A 12,061-nucleotide genomic window follows, 5' to 3' on the forward strand; every position below is an offset into this window, starting at 1 on the left:
ATTCTCCAGGTGGACGCCTGACTTCTTCAATTCTTTGTCCTCATTCTCCAGGTGGACGCCTGACTTCTTCAATTCTTTGTCCTCATTCTCCAGGTGGACGCCTGACTTCTTCAATTCTTTGTCCTCATTCTCCAGGTGGACGCCTGACTTCTTCAATTCTTTGTCCTCATTCTCCAGGTGGACGCCTGACTTCTTCAATTCTTTGTCCTCATTCTCCAGGTGGACGCCTGACTTCTTCAATTTCTTTATCCTCATTCTCCAGGTGGACGCCTGACTTCTTTAATTCTTCATCCTTATTCTCCAGGTGGACGTCTGATTTTTCTTTACCAGGTATTTCCTGACACAAATATTGTTTTTGCCCCTGTTTTAAATCAAAGAAAACTTCGTTAGTTTAAAGCAGGGTGGTTGGCTGTGGTATTCTTGCAGATGGTGATGTTTCTCTTCGTCTCTCTTTATTGCCTTGGAATGATTGAAAAGACTGTTTTGTCTTTGTAATTGATCCTTGACTATAGGATTCCCCTCTGTGTGTTTTCCTTCAAAACCTTTCAACTGTAATCATGTGCCTCTTCTGACTTTGCTGATCCACTTTTGATTTCATCTTTCTTACACCCGTATTTTATCTCCCACCTTTCGTGGCTGTATTTTGTAACCTTGAATCTTGGTAGTATACCTTGACATTCCTTCTTATTTGTTTGGAATAAAACTTATCTCAAAGCTTGGAGAAAGTAAGATTATTAGTAACGAAATACGCTGATTTCGACAATTATAGAATGAAAAGAAAAATCCAATTTTTTGGATGACTGTTGGAAAAGGAATAAAGGACTTATCTGATTGGAATTACTGGCACCAATGATCAGGGTATGCATTTCGGATTAATCAACCCAGTCTTTTAATCAATCTCCTCTCAATTTGTCTCAAGGAGTTTTCACCGATAAATTTTCCTCATTTTTCACTTCTTCACTTCCTTTTCGCCTTATGGTGCCTGTGTGGGTTTTCACCTATAAGACTCTCTCATTTTACTTTTCTCTCAACTTTCTTCGTCTTATGGTGCCCGTGTGGGTTTTCACCTATAAGACTCTCTCATTTTTACTTTCTTTCCTTGTTTGTACCAGAATGTTATGAACCACTTCATTTGCTTGCCTCAGCATTTTTTCTAAGATTGATCAAAAGGTCTTTTGGTATAAGGTTAGGAATGAAAAAGGTATTAAAAGCTAAATAGCTTTGGTATGGGTTTAAAATTACAAATCTTGGAATCCTTTCTTATTTCCAATACAATTCCTGCCCCAGTTTCTTGATTGGGGTCTCTTAATATTTCTTTTCTGTGCACATTGTGCATGTTATGCACCCTATGACCGAGCCGTGAGGCGCCTACGTATCCTTCTTTGAGGAATCAGGTCAAACGTAGTTCACTCATAATAATGATGATTTTTTTTTAATAATACTTGATTTTTATTGATTCTAAGAGAGGGTAGGAAAGAAACAAGTATGGCTCAAAGGGGAAGCAAATGGTATAGTGTTTGGATAGCAGAATAAATTGCCTTTGTCATTCCAATCTTCGAAATAATGCTAAATATAAACACTCAAAAAGTTATGCATAATATCTCTTTACTGCGTCAGAATTGATCGCCATATCTATGCATTTGCCTTCAATGTCTGTTAAGCATAGTGCACCATTTGATAATACTCTGGTCACAATGAATGGTCCTTGCCAATTCGGGGCAAATTTGCCTCTTGCTTCAACCTGATGTGGAAGAATACGCTTCAGCACATGCTGACCTACTTCAAACTTTCGGGGACGCACCTTTTTGTTGTATGCTCTTTCTATTCTTCTTTGATATAATTGACCATGGCATACTGCGGTCAATCGTTTTTCGTCAATCAAGTTCAACTATTCTAGACGGGTTTTGACCCATTCATCATCATCAATCTTTGCTTCGGCGATGATCCGAAGGGAAGAAATCTCAATTTCTGCAGGAATTACTGCTTCAGTGCCGTATACCAACAAATAAGGAGTTGCCCCTACTGAAGTGCGAACAGTAGTGCGGTATCCCAATAATGCAAATGGTAATTTTTCATGCCATTGTTTTGAACCTTCTACCATTTTCCGAAGTATCTTCTTTATGTTTTTGTTGGCTGCTTCTACTGCTCCATTCGCCTTGGGCTGATATGGGGTAGAGTTACGATGTGTAATCTTAAACTGTTGACATACTTCTTTCATTAAGTTGTTGTTGAGATTAGCACCGTTATCTGTGATGATCACCTTCGGGATTCCGAATCGACATATGATATTTGAGTGGACAAAATCGATCACAGCTTTCTTGGTCACTGATTTGAATGTCTTGGCCTCAACTCATTTGGTAAAATAATCAATAGCTACCAGAATGAACCTGTGCCCATTGGATGCTGCCGGCTCAATTGGTCCCATCACATCCATGCCCCAGGCAACGAATGGCCATGGTGCCGACATTGTGTGCAACTCGGATGGTGGAGAATGAATCAAATCTCCGTGTATTTGGCATTGATGACACTTGCGCACAAAACTGATACAATCTCGCTCCATGGTAAGCCAATAGTAACCAGCTCGGAGGATTTTCTTTGCCAACACATATCCACTCATGTGGGGTCCGCAAACTCCTGAATGTACTTCAGACATGACAGCTGTAGCTTGTCTGGCATCTATGCATCTTAATAATCCAAGATCTGGTGTTCTTTTATACAACACTCCTCCGCTCAAGAAGAAACCATTTGCTAATCGCCTAATGGTCCTCTTTTGATCTCCTGTGGCTTGTGCGGGATATATCCCCATTCTGATATACTCCTTGATGTCGTGGAACCATGGTTCGCCATCAAATTCTTCTTCAACCATATTGCAATAAGCGTGCTGATCATGGACTTGAATATGTATTGGATCTACATAAGCTTTATCCGGATGGTGCAACATTGATGCTAGGGTAGCCAATGCATCGGCAACCTCATTATGGATTCTTGGAATATGTTGGAATTCCACTGATTGAAACCGCTGACAAAGATCATGTAGACATTGCCGGTACGGGATGAGCTTTAAGTCTCGGGTCTCCCATTCTCCTTGAATTTGATGTACCAAAAGATCCGAATCTCCCATGACTAAGATTTCTCGGATACCCATGTCTGCAGCTAGCCTTAACCCCAAAATGCAAGCTTCGTATTCAGCCATATTATTGGTGCAATAAAATCGTAATTGAGCCGTAACAGGATAGTGATGCCCTGTTTCAGAAATGATTACAGCACCTATTCCGACTCCTTTCATGTTGGCGGCCCCATCAAAGAAATGTTTCCAGCCAGGTTTTTCAATTTGTTCCACCTCGTCGATATGCATTGTTTCTTCATCAGGAAAATAAGTCTTCAACGGCTCATATTCTTCATCGACCGGGTTTTCGGCTAAATGATTGGCCAGTGCTTGAGCCTTCATTGCAGTTCGAGTCACATAGATGATGTCAAATTCCGTGAGCAATATCTGCCACTTTGCAAGTCTTCCTGTTGGCATAGGCTTTTGAAAAATATATTTCAACGGATCCAACCGAGAAATGAGGTAAGTAGTATAGGATGACAAATAGTGTTTCAATTTTTGAGCTACCCATGTTAGGGCGCAACATGTCTTTTCCAGATGAGTAAACTTAACCTCATAAGCTGTGAACTTCTTGCTAAGGTAGTAGATGGCCTGTTCTTTTCTGCCTGTGAGGTCATGCTGCCCCAATACACAACCAAATGAATTCTCCAAGACCGTTAAGTAAAGAATCAAAGGTCTTCCTAGCTCTGGCGGGACCAACACGGGTGGTTTCGACAAGTACCCTTTTATCTTATCGAACGCTTCTTGACACTCATCAGTCCATTTGACCGCAGCATCCTTTTTCAACAATTTGAAAATTGGCTCACAAGTTGTCGTGAGCTGAGCAATAAACCTGCTGATGTAATTTAACCTTCCCAACAAACTCATTACTTCAGTTTTGTTTCTTGGGGGTGGCAGTTGTTGGATGGCTTTGATCTTTGACGGATCTAGCTTAATGCCTCGTCGACTGACTATGAATCCCAACAACTTTCTGGATGGAACTCCAAATGCGCACTTGGCAGGGTTTAGCTTGAGGTTGTACCTGCGAAGTCTTAAGAAGAACTTTCTCAAATCTCCAACGTGGTCGGCCTGATGCTTTGATTTAATGATCACATCGTCCACGTATACCTCAATCTCCTTATGTATCATATCATGAAACACTGTGGTCATTGCTCTCATATAGGTTGCTCCGGCGTTCTTTAAACCGAATGGCATTACCCGGTAGCAATAAGTTCCCCATGGTGTGATGAATGCCGTCTTTTCTGCATCTTCTTCATCCATTAGAATTTGATGATACCCGGCATAACAATCCACGAAAGACCCTATATCATGCTTGGCACAATTGTCGATCAAAATATGTATATTGGGTAATGGGAAATTATCCTTTGGACTTGCTTTGTTGAGATTGCGATAGTCGACGCATACTCTAATTTTGCCATCTTTCTTTGGCACAGGAACGACATTAGCCAACCAAACAGGATATCGAGTAACTCGAATGACCTTTGCTTCCAATTGTTTGGTGATTTCTTCCTTAATTCTCATACTCATATCAGGCTTGAATTTTCTCAGTCTCTGCTTAACAGGAGGCACCGTTGGATCGGTGGGTAATTTGTGGACCACCAAATCAGTGCTCAGGCCCGGCATGTCGTCATACGACCATGCAAAAACATCTTTGAATTCTATGAGTGCTTTAATTAACTCTTCTCGGATCTTTGGTTCAAGATGGACACTTATTTTAGTTTCCCGGACATTACTCATGTCCCCTATATTGACGTCCTCAGTATCACTCAAGTTAGGTTTGATTTTTTCCTCAAAGTGAATTAACTCTTTACTAATCTCTTCAAAAACCTCATCTTCATCATATTCTGATTCATAATCACAATGTATTTCTTGAATTAATATTTCGGAACCAGATTGATTTTTAAGACTGGGCTGAGGATTCCTCATGCATGCCATATCACTAGAGCCAGCGTAAAAGGAACTGTACAAGAAAGAAGAAAAAAGAAAAGAAAGCTATTAGGAATGATAATAAAAAGGAAACTGCTTTTTATTGGATGATGAAAGATAACAAGGTTTTGCACACTTCAAACCGACTGTAAGATAAACTTTGGGATTACAACCTTGAAATAACCCAAACAAACTGAAAGAAAATCAAAATAAACTACCAAGACTCCTTTCGAATTGGGAGAGGAGTGGCTTTCCAATTATTGAGCTTTGTTTCTGGCCCAACGAATTGAACTTCTGCGTTGCTACACCCTTTTCCGCTTTCCAACATATTCACATCACTAAACAATTTCTCGAACCTTTCAATTAATTCCTCCTCAGGATTGACCCGGGATTTAGGAATTGTTGTTACCGGGCGATTTTTAGCGCCGGTCTTGACAAAAGACTTTGACAGATGTGGGACTGGTTTTGGAAGAACCCATGTTTGGTGTTTCAGCTTCCTGGCCCTTATCACGTCATTGGCAGTGGGTATGAACCCTAAACCGAATGTTCCCCAGTTCTCGGGGAGAGATACTGGTTGTACAATTCCTTGCAGAGATAAGCCCAGACCTTTGCCGGGTATAAAGCCATTCTTTAACATTTCGTAAGCTACCATGACTGATGCAGAAGATATCTTTGGATTCGGAAGGTATTTCCCTTCTGGAATTTTTTCTACTGACACCGTGTTGGTCACTTGGTATACCCATGGTCCTTGGTCAATTTCTGTTTCCTCGACCGGTACAATGGTACTGCTGTGAGCATTTAAACTTTCTTCTCCATACACGACTACTTCTTGATGATCCCATTCAAACTTGACAGCCTGATGCAGTATTGACGGGACTGCTTTAGCAGCATGGATCCATGGTCGACCCAATAACAAGTTGTAAGAAACAGATATGTCCAACACTTGGAATTCCATTGTGAATTCAACTGGCCCTATAGTTAGTTCCAACACTATGTCGCCAAATGAATCTCTGCTTCCACCGTCAAATCCTCGTACGCAGATACTATTCTTCTGGATCCTCTCCTCTTTAATTTTTAATTTGTTTAAAGTGGAGAGAGGGCATATGTTTGCACTGGACCCATTGTCAACCAATACCCGGGTTACTACGGAGTTTTCACATTTCACGGTGAGGTAAAGAGCTCTGTTGTGCTCGGTACCTTCCACAGGTAATTCATCATCAGCAAATGTAATTCTGTTTGTCTCAAAGATTCTGTTGGCTATTTTGCCCAAATGATTTACAGAGATCTTTTCAGGAACATGAGCTTCATTCAGGATTTTCATCAACGCCAGACGGTGTTCCTCTGAATGGATCAGTAATGACAACAATGAAATTTGAGCGGGGGTCTTCTTTAATTGATCCACAACAGAATAATCATGGAGTTTCATTTTTCTTAAAAACTCCTCCGCCTCTTCTTCCGTCACAGCTTTCTTTGTTGATATTGGATTGTTTTTAGTTTTTCTCAACTCTTCGAGAGTAAAACATCTTCCCGAACGAGTCAAACCTTGCACCTCACACACTTCTTCCTTGATTTCTTTGCCCTTGTACATTACGGTCACCCGTTCATAGTTCCATGGGATGGTTTTGTTGTTGATGATTGGCAGCTGGATTACAGGTGCAATAATAACCCGATCTGTACGTGCTCCTTCCACGAATACAACGGGTTTGTTAGCAACTCCTGGTACTATCACCTTCGGCCTCTCTTGTTTTGCGACAACTCTGCTCGATGACCCCTCGTCGACTATCATAGACGGTTTATCACCATTTTTGTTCTGTTTAGACACCGGCTTCTCCTCCATTAACTGCTTATCTGGCTTGGTTTCATGAGACTTGATCATCATGACAGTTTGTGACGGCTTCTTTGTCTCCCCATCAGCTTGTATGATTTCTATCATGTTAGCCTCTTGATGAGCTGGCATTGGATTTCTATTGATATTTGGAGCTTCGGGGGTTTGAACCTCGATTTTATTAGTATCAATCAGCTCTTGTATTGCATTTTTCAAATGCCAACATTTCTCCGTATCATGGCCTGGTGCACCGGAGCAATATTCACAGCTAATGGTGTAATCCAGATTCTTTGGTGGAGGATTGGGTAGTTTGGATTGTATTGGTCTCAGCATGTCTAGCTGTCTCAACCTGTGGAACAGACTAGTGTAAGACTCTCCCAATGGAGTGTAAGTTTTCTTTTTCTGTTCCCTTTCTCCCCTGAATGCTGGCCTAGGCCTGAAACCTGGTCCGGGATAGGCTCGTGGGTAAGTATTTGGTGTGACAGGAGCACGCCAATTGGTGTGAACAGGTGGCTGATTGTATGCTTGAGCATGGTTAATGGCAAAATGAGGCTCTGAAGGGTGATAGTAGTGTTGGGATGAATCATGGTGGTAAGCTGATTGGCGAGGTCGTTGTTGATTATAGTAAAGTGGTGAACCTCTGGGTCCCGGCCAAATTCCTGAATCAACTACTGCTGTTTCCTCCCTTTTCTTTCTTCCGATTCCTCCTACCCCGCCTTGAATGGCTTGAGTAGTTGCCTTAATTGCTGAATAGCTCATGATTTTATTTGTCTTGAGGCCTTCTTCCACCATACCTCCCATCTTCACTACTTCGTTGAATGATTTCCCAACCGCTGAAACCAAATGGGCATAGTAAGTCGGTTCCAAGGCTTGGAGGAAGTAGTCTACCATTTCGCTCTCCTTCATAGGAGGATCTACTCTTGCTGCCTGTTCTCTCCACCGAAAACCATACTCTCTGAAACTCTCATTGTGTTTCTTCTCAAATTTGGTCAAAGATAACCGATCTGGGATGATTTCCAGATTGTATTGGAAATGGTATGCGAATGCCTGTGCCAGGTCATCCCAGGTGTACCATCTTCCATGGTCCTGGCGTGTATACCACTCCAAAGCTGATCCGCTTAGACTTTGACTGAAGTAAGCCATCAATAATTCATCCTTTCCCCCAGCTCCTCGCATCTTGCTACAGAAACCCCTTAAGTGGGCTACCGGGTCGCCGTGCCCGCTGTATAAGTCAAATTTGGGCATCTTGAAGCCAACTGGCAATTGTACATTGGGGAATAAGCATAAATCTTTGTAGGCTACACTGACTTGCCCACCTAATCCTCGCATGTCTCTGAACGATTGTTCTAGACTCTTGACCTTCCGGAACATCTCTTCTTGCTCAGCATTTTTGGCTGGCTTGTCAATTTCGGTTGGGAGATCAAACCGAGGAGCAGGTGAATTGATTTCGGAGGCTTTGAAGGTGGGCTCCGGGGGGTAATATTGGTTGTCTTGGGCCTGAAATGTAGGCTCACTAGGAGATTTGTGAAATGTAGCAGGGGGAGGTGCTACGAAAACAGGAGTCATAGGTGGAGGAAGGTACGGAACTGGTTTTGGAGGTGGAGACTGTGGTGTCTGAGAGGTGGTGCCTCGGTAGTGCTGATAAATGGGGAAACTTGGGGATAATTCAGTGGTGATATTATCCTGAGTTTGGATCATTGATGGAGCAGGGTTATTTGGGTAAGATGGGGGTAACTGTCCTGTAGACCAAGCTTGGTACATTTCAGCCATTTGCTGCTTGAGCTTAAGCATCTCTTCTTTCATTTTCCCGACATCCATCTCTTCTATCTCCATACCTGTGTCAACATCTGGGATAGACATACTTTCGGGTATCGGTCCTTTTGATCTTGTGTGATAGTGATAATATGCCAGTATACTCTTTAGAGAAACTAACTGCTTGAATTCTGGAAATGGACAAACTTGTTAGTTGTGAGAGTTTAACACATATATAATCACACGTTGAGATGCAATGCTCCTAGACAAATAATCCCTTTCTATTATGCATTCGCTCGGTTGCTTATGTCGTCCCAGCTTTCTTGAAATTGAAAAATTGTCATTCGCTTTTATTTACTATATATATCTTTATCGTGGTGGTCGAATCTTAGAGATTGCCTACGTATCATGCCGAACATGAATCAGACCTTGCGTAGTTCAGAACTGAAGGCAATCACTTTTATTAATTACACAAAGATGGAATTTTATTTGAAAATTTTAAGAAAATAGCTTGAAATACACACACTTAAATCAAAATAAAAGATACAATTCATAACATCTCACAACATGCCCCACTTTCCACTTTTGTTCTCTAATATTGGATTATCTGCTCAATGTGGGGCTTGACCTGGATGGCCTCCCAGCGTACGATACATCCTTTCCAACTCCATTGCTAGATGACGAGCAAAAGTGGGCGCATGCTCTGTAAACCTTTCATAATCCATTCCTTGGCAGTTTACATAACTTTGAGATGTGAAGACTGCCAAGTCGTGGATTTGTGCCCTGAAACCTTGGAGACGTTGGTCTTGGTCTTGCAATTGCTGCTGACGAGTGGTGGCTATGTCTCTGACACGGTTTTCACGATCTAAAGCTGATTCTAATAGAGCTCGGAGTCTGGCCTGCTCTAATCTTGCTTGTGATCTTTCCCTGTCGAGGTCTGCTTGTTGGTATTCTCTGTTGCATCTTCTTGCCTCTTCTAGTTGTGCACGAAGCTGGTCTTCTGATCGCATCCAATAGTCTTTTTCCTTCTTGAATTGAGCCTTGTCTTTTTCGGATTGCCTATCCTGGCGTTCCTTGTTAGATCTGGCTTCTTCATTTAATTGTTGGATCCTTTCTTTTGTTTTGCTCAATGCCCTTTCGTTTTCCACAAGCATGGAATCATAATCTTGCATTTTTTCGAAGAGGTTGGCGATGGTTTTTTGATCCTTCCAGCTCCTCTTTGGCGTCTCAGAGACTCTTTTCATTTTTTGGAACCGAGCATGAAGATTTTCATTCTCACAAGCTAGACTCTTTTTCTCGCCTTTGGCTTCTTGTTCTTGCAAATATTTCTCCAAACTGAGGCTTCTTAGATTTTCTTTTAGGGAATGGATAGTGGCTTTGTACCCTTTTTCTTTTTCTCCCCAGATCAACCGCTCTTGGATTTTATCATTGAAGTTTTAAACATGGGGTCTTTTTGTTGGCCTTTTTAGCTCAGGTTCTGGTATATCATCCACGCGAGACCGCTTTTCAAACCACCTTGCATATCCAGGATTTATCTCACCCTTGGTAGTGTCTAGGACTTGAGTATCACTTTTCAAGTATCGGCACCCATTCCACATTTGCTGAAGTAAAGCTTCGGGAATAGTGGCTTCTGGGTGTAATTCGATTACTTGCATACTCAAATCTTCCTCATCAGGAACTATTTGATATCTCCCTAGTTGCCTTAGGACTCTTAGTGGTGCATATGGTTGAATGCTTCTCAATCCCAATAGTAGTAGATAACTATTTGAGGTTGACATATGTATTACTTCTCTCATCGGGAGCCATCCCAGAGTCCATTCAATTTGATTTGTCGTTAAAGCCTTTAGATGAGATACCCATGCTTCTATCCCTTCTGGAGCTTGATAATTTTTTGTTCTTTCCTCATAGCTCTCGATGCAATTAGCTTTGTTCGACCCATACTGTATGATCTTGGGTTGTTGTTGGAGATGTTCAATCACCCACATTTGCAACAAAATTTTGCATCCTTCGAAAACTTTCGCTCCTGATTTGCATAAAGTCAAAGCCCGATAAATATCTGATAGAATGATGGGGACAAGGGTGTGATTTTCTTTAGTGGTGAGGATTTGCACAATTTTTGCGGTGCGAATATCAATTGTTCGCTCTTTATTTGGGAAGACCATGACTCCTAGAAAAGCCACCATGAAAGCAAATCGACGGTGCATCTGCCAAGTGTCTTTGTTTTGCTTATTAGTAAGGCCTTTCTCATGAATTTCGAACCCATCTGACTTTCCAAACCTGGAATACAAAAAATTGAAGGAACAACATCCATTGATGACATTGCTTTTCCTGATTTGACTGCTGATGTTCAGAAGACCGAAGAATCGATGTATTGAAGGAGCCTTTGTGAATATCAAGCTTTGATTTCTTAAACTTCCGTCAAAACCAACATAGCCAGCTATCTCCTCTAATGTAGGAGTAAGCTCGAAGTCAGAGAAACGAAAAACATTGTGAACAGGATCCCAGAACGTTACTAATGCCGTAATCAGATCATCCCGAGGCTCAACTTTCATAATGTCTGTAAGATTTCCCAAATGCTTGACGACCCATTTTTGACCGTCTTCGCCTAAATCATACCACCACATTTGAAGCTGACATAGAAATTCCTCCGTACTTGCGGATGAGGGGTTTTGTGTAGTGCTCATTTTGTATCTGAAATTTAATTTTAATAAAGTCAAAATTTATACTAAAAATCATTTTCGAAATTTTTCTTTTTAAATTTTTTTTTTTAAAACTATATTTTTTCGAAATTTTTAAAGCAACCCATTTTATTCCTTGCTTCTCACCATGATTTTATTTAAGCTGGTCAACAAGCATATTCGAGGCGAATGAATGCACAAATAACAAGTAGGATGCATCATGATGGTCTTTTAATTTTTGGTCCATCTGTCCTAGACAGACCCAACCCCTGTGTTGAGTCTCCAAGGCCAAATGCATATGATGCAAATATTCGTTCCTACTAGGGATCCGGTACATGGCTGAGTTATTCTAAGTGTAAAACCTTAGGTTGATTGTTCTAAACCTGGCTTACCCAAACGGACAGTTTGAGCCGAAGCGGGGGTAATGTACCGGGAGCACGAAAGTCTGCCCGGCCTAGTTACTTGTCCCAACTCCGTCTTATTTGGTATGACTTTAACAGAAAGGTGGGTCACGCGCACGTGTACACCATAAATTCAGAAGACTCAGAAAGAAGGGGGTTTCGTAGCAGTTGTATATATTCACAATTCAAATAATATTAAAGCGGTAAAAAAAACATTTAGCATATTAGCATATAAACAGTTGAAAATTATATAGTAAATAAAGCCAATAAAACAGATATTTTAAGCTCGAATTCTTTAAACCCTGAACCAGAGATTCTGGGTTCGTTCCCCAGCAGAGTCGCCAGAGCTGTCACACCTCCTTTTACCGCGCCC

This window comes from Nicotiana sylvestris, chromosome 3 (genome assembly GCF_000393655.2).
Source record: "Nicotiana sylvestris chromosome 3, ASM39365v2, whole genome shotgun sequence".
Classification (NCBI taxonomy): domain Eukaryota; kingdom Viridiplantae; phylum Streptophyta; class Magnoliopsida; order Solanales; family Solanaceae; genus Nicotiana; species Nicotiana sylvestris.